This window comes from Anguilla anguilla, chromosome 13 (genome assembly GCF_013347855.1).
Source record: "Anguilla anguilla isolate fAngAng1 chromosome 13, fAngAng1.pri, whole genome shotgun sequence".
NCBI lineage: Eukaryota > Metazoa > Chordata > Actinopteri > Anguilliformes > Anguillidae > Anguilla > Anguilla anguilla.
The window spans coordinates 29,711,693-29,723,809 of NC_049213.1; the positions used below are offsets into that span (position 1 = coordinate 29,711,693).

Genomic DNA, 12,117 nt, shown 5'->3' on the forward strand with positions numbered 1-12,117 from the left:
TCTGCTCCATCAAAACAGGCATCGCACCGCCTCTGAAACTGACTGTGATGGCTCACTATGGGATGAATTCTAAATTAATCAGCTCATTCTCTCATAGAAAGGCGGTACAAGCTCAATATTTCATGCCAAGTGATAAAATCTGAAGTGCCATCACCTATGAAAGCTATTACTTTGAAGCTAAACATTAATTTTTTTCTGCATTCTTTTTGGAGGCCTTGCCTGCTTTGCAGTTTTGGCTACTCTTCACCTCTTTGTTCATAACTGGATTATGCTAAACAGTACAGGGTGAAAATCGGGGGTGGGGGGGGGGGGGCAGGAAATCAATCAACCCGATCAATTTCCTGCCATTAACCGTTCCTGCCCTGAATGAAGTCCTTTGTGATCATGTGTAATTATTCAGGCAGTTCTTTTGCAGAAATGGTTTGTATCTGTTCAGTACCACACCAAGGATGAATGGAAATCCTCACAGTGTGTAGAAGTGCAGCAATATTATAGTCTTTTTCTACAGCACACCCTCAATCACTGGCTGTGAGCACCTCACAGACTCCCAGCATGCTCTCTGCTTCTGTTCTGACTGTGGCTAACCTGGCTGCAGTTCAGCTCGTGGAAAATAGGTACAACACACACACAAACACACGTACAAATGCGCTACGCGTAGCCTGTACTGCGTCACCGTCTGAGAATGGCATGTTGTTTTTTTTCCCGCCTCATTTATAAGAAACGGCAGTAATACCCATAAATTCAGTATGATGTCACATTTGTGTGGCTACATTAAAAAAGAAAACAGCACCCAGAAAGGAGATGTGAGTAAGCGTGCATCACCGGGCGTGTTGCTGCATGCTGAAACGCGCCCCGTGTGAGCGTACATGAGCTGCTGCTCCACGGGCCTCTCTCTGAGCTGCCCTTTTGTGTTCGGCTCCTGCACAGGCCCAGTTGGCCAGCATGTGTAATTAGCAGGAAATTTGGGTTCGCGGCGATGTGGTGATGAGGTGCGCTTAATTGCCGGGACGGTGCTCAGATGACTGTCTCCGTGCAGATGGTGCCCGGTCCAGAGGAGGGGATGGCGGTAATCGGGGAAGCCGCGTGCGCATTGACAGTAGGGCAGCGCGGTGGGACCATCAGTGGGGCCGGGGCAGCTGGCCTTCCCTCGCTCCCATTATGATAAATCGACAGCTCCGCGCACAGTCAGTGGTCTCCGTATAGCAATTTGTCTTCTTTCTGCGCTAATGAAAAGCAGTTTTAGCATCTGATTAGCTCTTAATATAATGCTGTGTGTGTGTGTGGGCCTGTGTGCGCGCGCGCGTGTGTGTGTGTGTTTTGTGTGTGTGCGCATTTGTTTGTGTGTATTTGTGCATGTATTATAGTATGTGTGCAGTTGTTGATGAGTGTGAATATATGTGCATAATTGTGTGTGTGCGCGTGCGCGCGCGCGCACACTGAACAAGCTGCACATGATAGAAAGAGCATAGCAGCTTTTGCCTTGATAAATCATGTGATTTCTTTGGAAAGACCTGGAACATTATAAATTCATTGCAGCTTATTAGACCAAGGGAACAGATAAAGGATGGCGAGGAGGTAATGGATGTGGGGGACATGGGTAGTCGTCGCACGGCATAGTGACCGCGTTCATTTTTCACATTTAAAATGTGCCTCACTGTTTCCCCGTGAGCTACTGTCAGGCAATGCGCACCGTGCCCCCATTTCACAAGCTTCCTGTGTACCTATCAGGCTGTTTCCTCAGCAACAAAAGCAGTCATGTTAGGTTGTGCTGTTTTAGAAACCGTTTTGATGAATCCATTTTGAAAATGTCAGAGCATAGTCTTCTACAGATGCACTCCTTGGGAATAATTGAAGTTCTGAAATGTTTACTCTTAACTTTTTTGTTTCTTTTTTCAAGTATTTCTGAGAGCTGAAAATGAAAGTATATACACACACACACACACATATTACACATTCTCTTTGAAACGACTCTCACTGACTGATTTGATGACACAATATATCTGCGTTAAGTCTACTTGCCTGATAACTCCTGATAGTTTGTTAGAATTGCATTTACCCTTAAACAGTGTGTTTGATTAAATGCAGCCCAATATCTTTGATGCTGCATTCTTGTGACGCGCTGGTAGAAAATCTACTGTAATAGCAGTGGTCTCAGTGGTCAGTGGTCTCAGTGGTCTCAGTAACCACTGTGACTTTTGCCTCGCCTAATTTATTCTCCTCACGCCCAACTCGGCGTGTGTGGTAGCTGAACTATGGTAAAGCAGAGAATTTAACAAACTGAATTATGAATTGGCCTCGGATCTTCACGTGCCTCGTCCGGCAAGTGGACGAGCAGTTTCACTTGTCCCACGCCAGCACTGGTGTAAATGGTAAATGGTAAATGGACTGCATTTATATAGCGCTTTTATCCAAAGCGCTTTACAATTGATGCCTCTCATTCACCAGAGCAGTTAGGGGTTAGGTGTCTTGCTCAAGGACACTTCGACACGCCCAGGGCGGGGTTTGAACCGGCAACCCTCCGACTGCCAGACAATCGGTCTTACCTCCTGAGCTATGTCGACCCGTGTTGAACCCTGTTATGTCAAACCCTGCATTCCTGTGTCACCGAGATTCAGGAAAAAATATATATCTCTCTGTCGTTCGGCCCGTTCCTGAACTGAACTTACTGAACACGAAATTTGCATATGAAGTTGTTATTTTCAGAGATATTTATGTGGCAGCTCATGGACGATTTGTTTATGTGTTTTTCCTAGTATAATTGTTGGTTGTAAACAGTAAGCAGGATTCATTTCAAGCCATCCAAACACTGAGGTGGAACACGGCTTTACTCAATTAAAGTGCAGCACCGGCTTCGGCTGGCAGTGTACAGTAATTCCCTGTTGGGTTCATCACAGGCAGATTGTTAGCGCTAAGCAGGGATGCGAAAGTAAGGAATGCCTGTCCATGTCAGACAGCAGGATTTTGCACAGCAGATGTCTTATGCTGCACTGACAGCACAAAAAGGCACTTTGAACATTTCCCTCAGTAATGAGGTCTGTGTAGTGTGCCTACACTGGAAAACAGACCCAGGGCACCACACACAACTGGGCAAAACTACGGAGCTTAACGGGACTAGGTTTTTGGAAAGGAAAATATGAGGATATGTTAGCACAGAGGCAGGGGAGTTTGAATAGTGCTGTCATTAATGATGAAAACCCTTGCAACAGTAGACAAAGTTGAAGTTAAGCTGTTTGCTGAAGTCATCAGAGAAATGATGACAAGAAAAATTTCAAAAGCCAAGTCCTATCTTGAACTAAAGCAGTTTTTCTGTAGCTGTGTGAGCTAAATTGCCCTTGCACAAATTGCAAAGTGTGTATGCAGGTACTAGGACGCATCTCTTTTGTCTACTGAAAGGCGTTTGATGGGGATGGCCTGTATTTAGTGGGGAGAGAAAACTGTTAGCCGGGATAATGAGGGTAGGAGGGCCGTTTGTTTGAGTGGCGGGTCAGCCTGGCCCAGTCTGGTTTTGGTGCGTTCAGAATGTTGAAATGGGGCGGCCTCAGTGCGCTCTGTGCTTAGAGACAGTCGCTCTGCCATTTTGCCCTTGCTGTCGGAGCTCAAAGCTCAGCAGAGGCGCTGCTCCGCCCCTCTCCCCGCCCCCACGATCACTGCTGGGGGCGTTATTCGCGGGTCTGCTTTAAGTAGCGGTTGCACGGCTGCCGAGGGAGGCGGCACTTAGGGAAATGACAGCGCTGCGTTCGCCGTGTCACGCTGGACTGTAAACAGTCATTACAGCCTGAGTGTTTAGCCCAGGCCCAGTGTAAACAGACATCTCTCCCTGTGTCAGTCAGTGAGGCGCTCCAGACGCTACGCCCCCCCCCCCCACCTCTCCCCCTCCCATTGGCCCCGGTGCGTTACCGCTTCACCTCAGCGCGTCCTGCGCTCTCTCTCTCTCTCTGCCTGGGATCAAACTTCCACGCTGGTGCTCGCTGTAAAAACCCTGTGAATGCAGGCCTACAAAGCCCCCCCCCCCACTCATGCGATGACACACTGGCCTGGCTGCTCTGTTCTGTGCTCTGTCCTGTGACTGCGCTGTATGTGCTTTATGCATGCAGGACATGTGGTAAAGCATTCAGACAAGGCCCCCCCGCTCCCTTACGCACTGCATAACGGCCCCTTAAGTTCCATGGCAACCACAGATTTCTCTTGCCGATGACATCATTTCGGAGCGTGGCTGGATTTCACAAGGTGGCGATACAGATGGGAAGAGAACCCACAGAATGAATAGCCTATTATGTATCTGATGGGCACCAGAAATCTTTCATCAGTTACAGGCCGTTGAAGACGACGTTTTTCTTCTATGACGCTTTTGTTCTTTACTGCATGTAGGAAATTACGTTTTTTATGTGTGCGCAAAAAAGTAATTAGGCAACCGTAATTTGACCTGCAATAATCAATTCAAAGAGAAATATAGCCGTGTACTATAAATCCCAGTCCCTCAGTTCTTGGAATGTGGCGTATTGGACACTTTCATGGAATTTAATGCATATAAAAAAACCTTCAGTAATTCTTAATGATGATTATGCGCATTGTGTGTGACTGCTGAAATGGCACGCAGTTTGATTGGTTAGGCTGAGCCCTTTGCTGTATTCCTACCTTTTGCTGTTTCCGTTAGATGCAGTGATCAAACCTGTTCTCAGAAGTTGCGCCAGTGAGTTGCGAGTGTGCAGTCTTCTTTAATGAGTTCCCCTGAGCGGAGGGGGAGAATGCATTGGTTCTCCCTGGCTCACTCTTTCCTTGTTAATTGGTGAGCGATGGAGACCCGCTGCGGCATGTCTGCCACAACCTCTCCATCACTCGAGGAGAGACGTCTGCACGTACCGACGCTCTATTTTTAAAACCTGTTCAGTCCTGTCCTCCTGACAGCGATGCAAAGCTGTTTTGCTTTTTTAAACGGTGAGCCACAGCTTTTACAAATGACTACCTTAATAAATGACACTGCAGTCTGATTCAGCAAGTAGCGCATTAAATGCTTTTTAACTGTGGGTACACAGTACACAAGTTTTCTAATTGTGCATGAAGCGAGGGGAACCTACTTATCAGTGCTATTAAAATCTTGTCCAGCCTGACAGTATAATTCTGTAATAAAAATCAGCTGATATGTTCACCTCACTGTGAACATTTCTGTTTCACTGAAGGGACAGAAATATGAATGGCTGTATGTTAGCTCCCTCTAGTGGTGATTCTCAATGTTATTATTTCACTGCTGGCCCCATCATTGTGATAATTCAATTATACTGAACTAAATGGCTCTTCATGTTGATACAGGAAATTGTATTTGGTTTATGGGCCCATATAAACTATCTAGTTACTGTTAGTGTGTGAGTTAAAATAAATTGAGCAATATGTCATACGTGAACTGCAAGCTTGTTACAACCCTTGTTCTTTTGCTTCTTTTCTGACGGGGAGTTTTTTTTTCTGATTATATTAACGCATGGCAGGCTGTTTCATTCAAGAAAGATTCTTCTGTATGGTAACATGAATGGAAGAGGGGGAGGTTTTGACTGGTCCAGCTGAGGCAAAATGTGTTGAATGACACAGCAGTACCCAAGGCTCTGATACAGGTGCCAGCAGATCCAAACATCGTAAAAGTATAAATGCAAAATTAAATAAAGGTTACGTTTAAAAATCATGCCACATCGCCGCCCTTCGCCGCAGACCGGACACGCGATGCGTCTGTCATCTGAGACCGCCCGGTTTCCCGGCTGCTTTCTGGCGCGCCGTATACCGAGCCCGAATCGGAGAAGCGTGGCGCAGGTCGTATCGAGTCTCCGTTTGAGCGACGGGCTGTCGTCGTGGCGATGCGCTGGAAAGCGATGGCTAATCAGCAGCGCGTCAGCAGCATTGTTGAGGGGAGGTCAGGTCCCAGGGAGGCAGATTCGCTCATGAATCATGCATGGGCTCCTCGCTGCGGCAGAGCCGGTAGCGGGGGGCTGAGCGGGGCCGAGCGTGGCTAGCATCCTCCGTAGACCGTGGGTCTGAGGCAGAGAAGCACCCTCTGAGAGTGAATGCCATCCTTTACTAGTTGGTAAAAACACCAGGCCCAGTGTTAGCACAGCTCTACTGAGGGTAAAAACACCAGGCCCAGTCTTAGCACAGCTCTGCTGAGGGTAAAAACACCAGGCCCAGTCTTAGCACAGCTCTGCTGAGGGTAAAAAACACCAGGCCCAGTGTTAGCACAGCTCTGCTGAGGGTAAAAACACCAGGCCCAGTCTTAGCACAGCTCTGCTGAGGGTAAAAACACCAGGCCCAGTGTTAGCACAGCTCTGCTGAGGGTAAAAACACCAGGCCCAGTGTTAGCACAGCTCTGCTGAGGGTAAAAACACCAGGCCCAGTCTTAGCACAGCTCTGCTGAGGGTAAAAACACCAGGCCCAGTCTTAGCACAGCTCTACTGAGGGGAAAAACACCAGGCCCAGTCTTAGCACAGCTCAGCTGAGGGTAAAAACACCAGGCCCAGTGTTAGCACAGCTCTGCTGAGGGTAAAAACACCAGGCCCAGTGTTAGCACAGCTCTGCTGAGGGTAAAACACCAGGCCCAGTGTTAGCACAGCTCTGCTGAGGGTAAAAACACCAGGCCCAGTGTTAGCACAGCTCAGCAGACCCTCCTCCCTGCCCTTCTGGAAGCCATTTCAAGCCCTGTTCATGAGCTTTTCTTGGTACATCAACAATATAATTCAGAAGAAAATGTATATCTTTTTATCCTTTTACAAAGATTATTTTCTCCAAAATACAGACCCTAAAATAGAGACCATAAATATTCTTCTATTGGTTCTGTGTTCTGTGTCATAGATGGGTTGGGTGGAGTGGGCGAATAAACTGCCGGAAATTCACTCTGTGGGGCTTTTTCTCACTGGGATTTTCCAAGGCTGTGTCGTCACTTTCTAATTCAAGGAAGTTATTCTACTGTGAAAATTAAATTGCGACATCTTCTCCCCTAAGAACTGTGTGGCAAATCCATAATCGCATCAAATATGTTGCTTGTGTGCCATGTTGATGGTCATTAATCCAATAATCTGTGATTAGTGTGCGCGCGATGCCATACAGGGTGATTCATTGAATGAAGGCAGTGCTTCACTTGGGCTGAAAGAGGTTTGTCACAGCAGTATTAAGAAAGGAGAATGTGTGCAGATATCTTAATGGTCTAGGGAGATAATGAGTAAAGATAACTACCCAATGCTGTACTCAGATGTCATCGTTAATGACTGTATGATGGCTGAGATTTTACAGGTGATTTTTTTACTCATGTTTTACCTCAGGGCCATTTGTAAATGTCCCACTTTTGCAGTAACTTCTCCCTTGAATTTCATAAAAGCCTGAGAATTTTGTTCATTCAAACCATTGGGATAGTTGTTCACTTGTCACCCATCCTGCTAACTTACTACAAGGAAGCAGAGGGACAGTTACCTCAGATCCCGATCCTGAGAGTGTAGCTTCCCCTTGGCAGTACTCACAGTTCTGATGCTTAATAGGATTCTGAAGTGCGCTCTCTGTACCACTCAGGGTCGCACATTCTTCCCGATTCGTTGGCGCACGACAGTGCGTGATTCACAGGACGGGTGAGTTAACATGCGTGACAGCCGAAGGTGGTCCGAGGTGAGAGGCTGCTTCGCGAAGAGGGACACGGAGAGCGGTTGGAGGGGCAGAGTGCGCTGCGTCATTCTGTCCTTCCTCTCCTCTCCTCTCTTGTTGCCTGCCTGCCAGCCAGCTTGCAGTCCTCTCCACGGAGATTAACTTCGAAATTTATTTTCCGTTCCCTGTTTAATTATTCTTCTAGCTTACATCAGGCTGTTTCCAAGGAGCTCTGTCGGTTTATGAGTCTTTATGGGTGGGGAGGGGTTGGCGTGATGGTTACCATGGGGACAGGGAATTCCAAGGTCTCGAGAGGATCATGTGATGTGTCTGTACTGGGAGAGGTCCAGTTTGAAGCACTGGTGGTTATCCTGGTGTGCATCTCGGAAAGGTACAGCAATATTTTGCTTCATTAGGTTGTGTTCTTCTCACCCAGGAAAAGTGAAATGAAACATTTCAGCATGTGCAAAAATACTCAGGAAGAAGATTACTTTCCAGAATAATCTTCCCCAAAAACTGGGTGTTCTTTTTTTGCGAACTCTACAGAGGATTGTGAAATTCATTAAGCTTTTGAGAAGAAAAAGTTGAGTTTCTTCTGTGTAATAGATGTACGAAACCCCAGGGGAAGCTGTCAGGAGCTCTGTATGCATGTGCATTAGTGTGGAACATTAATTTTCCAGTGCTCAAAAGCACGTCATTAGATAAAATTGTAGGCCTATCCGATTCTACTGCAGGGGCCTTTGCCCTGTAAGGAAGGCAAACAAGCTTGAGTCATGGTGCTGTTACTCTGTAGGAATTTACTTCTCTGGCCTATTGACTATGAAGCTCTTTCAAGTATTGCCATTGAAGACTTGGTCCCGTGTAATGTTTTTAAAAGCTAAGCTGAACTTGAGCTAATCAGGGACACCACCTGTCAAAAGCAACAATCCCATTACTGTTAATCCCACGAACGGGAGTCAGAGGAAAACGCACGGACCAGTAATCGTACCCTGAGGTGGGTGGGGAGCGCATTCTGTACCGCCTCCTGATGGAGAGGGTTGGGGAACAGGGGCGTCAGATTGTCAGGTATTCGTACCTCGCTGGAATGCCACCACCGATGTCTCTGCTTGCCTGCCACCGCGTGCTGCTGCCACAGTAAGTGTTGGGGTGGACATGCACTTGGACATGACAGGACTGAGCATCTTTAGCAGGTTTCTGTCTGACAAAATAGTGCAAGCAAAAAGAAGCTAAGCGAGATGGAGAGCAGCTGTGCTCAGATGAGGCTGTACAAGGTTGAGCGTTAGTCTTCGTTTTTCTCTTCTGTTGTCATCCTCCTTTCCTGATGGAATCGCTTGTTTGTGTGAAGTGGCACTTGTGTGGGTGTGTGCTGGGGCACATATGGCTCAGATCTCTAATGTTGTTGTAGTGATCCTCCGCCCCCTCTCTCTTCTCCTCTGACCTATCCTCTCCTCTCTTCTTTCTTCTTCTCACCTGCTTTCTTTCTTGTCCTCTCCTCTCCTCTCTTCTCTGTCCTCTCCTCTCCTTTCTTTGCTGCTGCTTACAGCTCCCCCACTCCTCTTCTACTTGTCCAGGAATGAGCAGTGACCTTGCAGTGCTGCCTCGTAGCACGCAGCACACAGCATCAGGCACAACACACAGAACCAGCAGATCCACACTGTTCACAGCCGTGCTGACGGGGAAAAGAAAGAGAGAGAGAGAGGGAGAGAGAGAGGGGGGGAAAAGAGAGATGGAGGGTGTGATGAAGTAAGGGGGAGGGGGAGAGAGCAGAGAGCTGGAGAGGGAAAGTGAGTGACAGAGAGAGAGAGGGAGAGAGAGAGAGAGAGAGAGGGGAGAGGGAGGAGGGGTAGAGAGCCTCAGGGCCCAGCCCAGCCCAGCTCATCGTTGTTTAGGTGAACGTGCAGATCAGTTAATCCGTCGGCTGCAGGTCCCTGGCGCTCTCTCTGTCTCCCAGCCTCGCGGCTCCCCCCGCCCTGCCATCCGCCGGACGCCGCCGCTTCCCTCTCCCCCTAGCCGCTGTTACGCCAAGCCTACCGCAGAGAGAGAGAGAGAGAGAGGGAGAGAGAGAGGGAGAGGGAGAGAGCGTCCCGGCTCCGGCAGGGCGCTGCTGATGTTTTTGCCGGTCTCCGGCCGGAGGGAGGAAGCTCTGAGAGGTAGGTGGATTTACGTCAGTGGAGCGGGTGTGTGGAGTTGGTACGGAGCGTGTTCGGAACAGGTACAGAGCGTGTGCGGGGCGCGTGCGGTGCGGGTGCAGGGCGCGCGCGGAGCGGGTGCGGTGCGGGTGTGGGTGCGGGTGCGGGTGCGGGGCAGGCGCTCGCCGGGCTGCCGCAGCAGCAGCAGCAGCAGCAGCAGCAGCCGGTGTTTACGGGGGCGCAGGCTCGGCAGGTGCCAGGCAGCGCAGACTGCAGCTGCGCGGGCGCGCTGCTCCTGCATTCCGTAGTCTGATGTCATCCGCGCTGTGATGCGGCGCGGCCGGAGGACACGGGGCTTTGCTTAGTAAGCGGAACGGGCGCCTTAACTTCCAGCTTTAAAAAAAAAAAAAGGCAACCGGCCTCTCATGCCCCTCAGTCGTGAGCAAGCCTGGTCTCCCCGGGGAGCCACATACATTCCTGCCAGGGGTGTGGAGAGAGAGAGAAAGAGCGAGAAAGGGGGAGAGGGAGAGGGAGAGGGAGAGAGAGGGGGAGAGGGAGAGGAAGAGAGAGGGGGAGAGAGGGAGAGGGAGAGAAAGAGAGAGGGGGAGAGAGGGAGAGGAAGAGAGAGGGAGAGGGAGAGGCCGTCCTCCTTTTGTGGCTTTTCAATTAAACGTATGGCTGTGCCGAGGCGGCTCGGTGATGAATGCACATTGATTTCTGAAATTGTTCCTGAGATTGCACATTACATCAGGCCCTTCCCAATTTGTGGAAATGGCTGACCTAAACAAATTACGCTCGCTTACCGAATGGACAGCCTCCCTCGCCCTGCCATTAGAACTAATTAAATGTACCCTGCATGATGCTCTTTATTTCTCCCTCTCGTTCTTTCTCTCTCTCTCTCTCTCTCTCTCTCTCTCTCTCTCTCTCTCTCTCCTCTCTCGCTTGCTCCCTCTCTCTCACACACATTTGGACTTATGTTGAAACCAGTTTATTCTGTTTCTACAGCACTTTTTTGTGTGTGTGGGGGGGTGTATTTGTATATTTTTTCCCTTGAGGGGATTTTGAGTTTTGGAGATTATGCTCCATTAATCTGCTTTGTATCTGATAATGCAGTAATAATGAAATTCTCTGTGGTTATGCACAAGTGCTGAACCAGCTGGGGTCTCCTGTTGTTGTGCTGATAAATGCTTTAAGCACGTGAGCCTATTTTATTCAAGTTATCGCAGATTCAAATGGATGTTGATACCAGAGTAAAAATGTGGGTATTTCAGAGGCATAACATTATATGTTTTATCAGGTTACAGTTAATAGATAACATATTAAAGTTATTCTTGTTTTATAGTTGGTAAATGAAAACAGAAGGCCCAGTAAAGGCTGATAACACCTTTGTTTTTCGGAAAGATTCCTGATACTGACACGTCACTTCCCCTTCTGTGTTTGTTGCTTTTTCTGCCTCTGCAGGTGAAATAAAATAGGAAAGATGTTATCTTGTCTACTCATGAGCCCTGCATGTTAACAGCATCTTTGAAATAGTGTTGTTGTGTCTTCAGTTTAGATTTGTTTAGTCTGTTTTTGGGTGTGTGTATATTTTCTCTTTTTTTGGGGGGGGGGGGGGGGTGGGGGGGGGTGGGCAGGTACAATAACCAGGCTAAAGTCATTATTGTTCAGTGGCAAGAATTCCCCGCTCTCTTGCCCTGATAAGATGGAACCCACAACATTATCTGCCATATTATTATATTACATTATCTCTAAAGGGGATGAGCTGAAAATGCCAGACTGGCTGCTCTGTGTTCATCTGAGAGGGAGGAAGAACACAGGAGAGTGTTCTTCACCTCCTCCAGAATTCACCTTGTTATTAAGAGGCGGACCGAGGCAGGCTGTCTGTCTCTCTGAAGGGAAGAGCTGGGCTGTGACTCACCAGCATGTGCACAGAGGTCATCCTTCCTTTTCTTCAGCACCATCAGCACTTGGGAGCCTGCTCTCTGAAGGTTGTGCATACAAACAGTTGTCCTATTTTTCGAAGGCCGCGTAAAGGGAAAACAAGGCAGCACTGATCCTCAGGAACAGCAAGGGCTCCTCTGAAGGTAAATCCCTGGACGAGAGTTCTATAATTCCAGAAGATGGAGTGCTTTCTGTGTCAGTGGTACTTTTCTCAAGCTGTCTTGCACTGGTAGGATGATACAGCAGTTTTTAACACTGGAATCTTTTATGTGAAAGAGTGTGAGTTGTTGAGATGTTGTTGTTTTTGTCATTATGATGAGTATTATTAGTAGTAAAAGCAGCATGTATGTGTTTATGTTTGTATTATTATGGAGAAGTACATAAGGAATCAGTTGGAAAACAGAGTGTTGTTTGTTTGCAGTTGTTATTTTTGTCTCAT

General features: G+C 48.0%; 1 protein-coding gene across 5 annotated transcripts in view; it reads left to right on the forward strand.

Moving 5' to 3' along the window:
* iqsec1b (IQ motif and Sec7 domain ArfGEF 1b) overlaps window positions 1–12,117 on the forward strand; it is a 178,385-nt gene that overhangs the window by 116,595 nt on the left and 49,673 nt on the right. Inside the window, exon 1 of one of the 5 annotated variants that reach the window (XM_035387615.1) lies at window positions 9,641–9,758. The exons of the other annotated variants lie outside the window; for them this stretch is intronic. The gene's annotated coding sequence lies outside the window, so the exon portion shown is untranslated. Of the gene's footprint in view, window positions 1–9,640; window positions 9,759–12,117 lie in introns of those variants that run through there. 5 annotated transcript variants of the gene reach the window in all.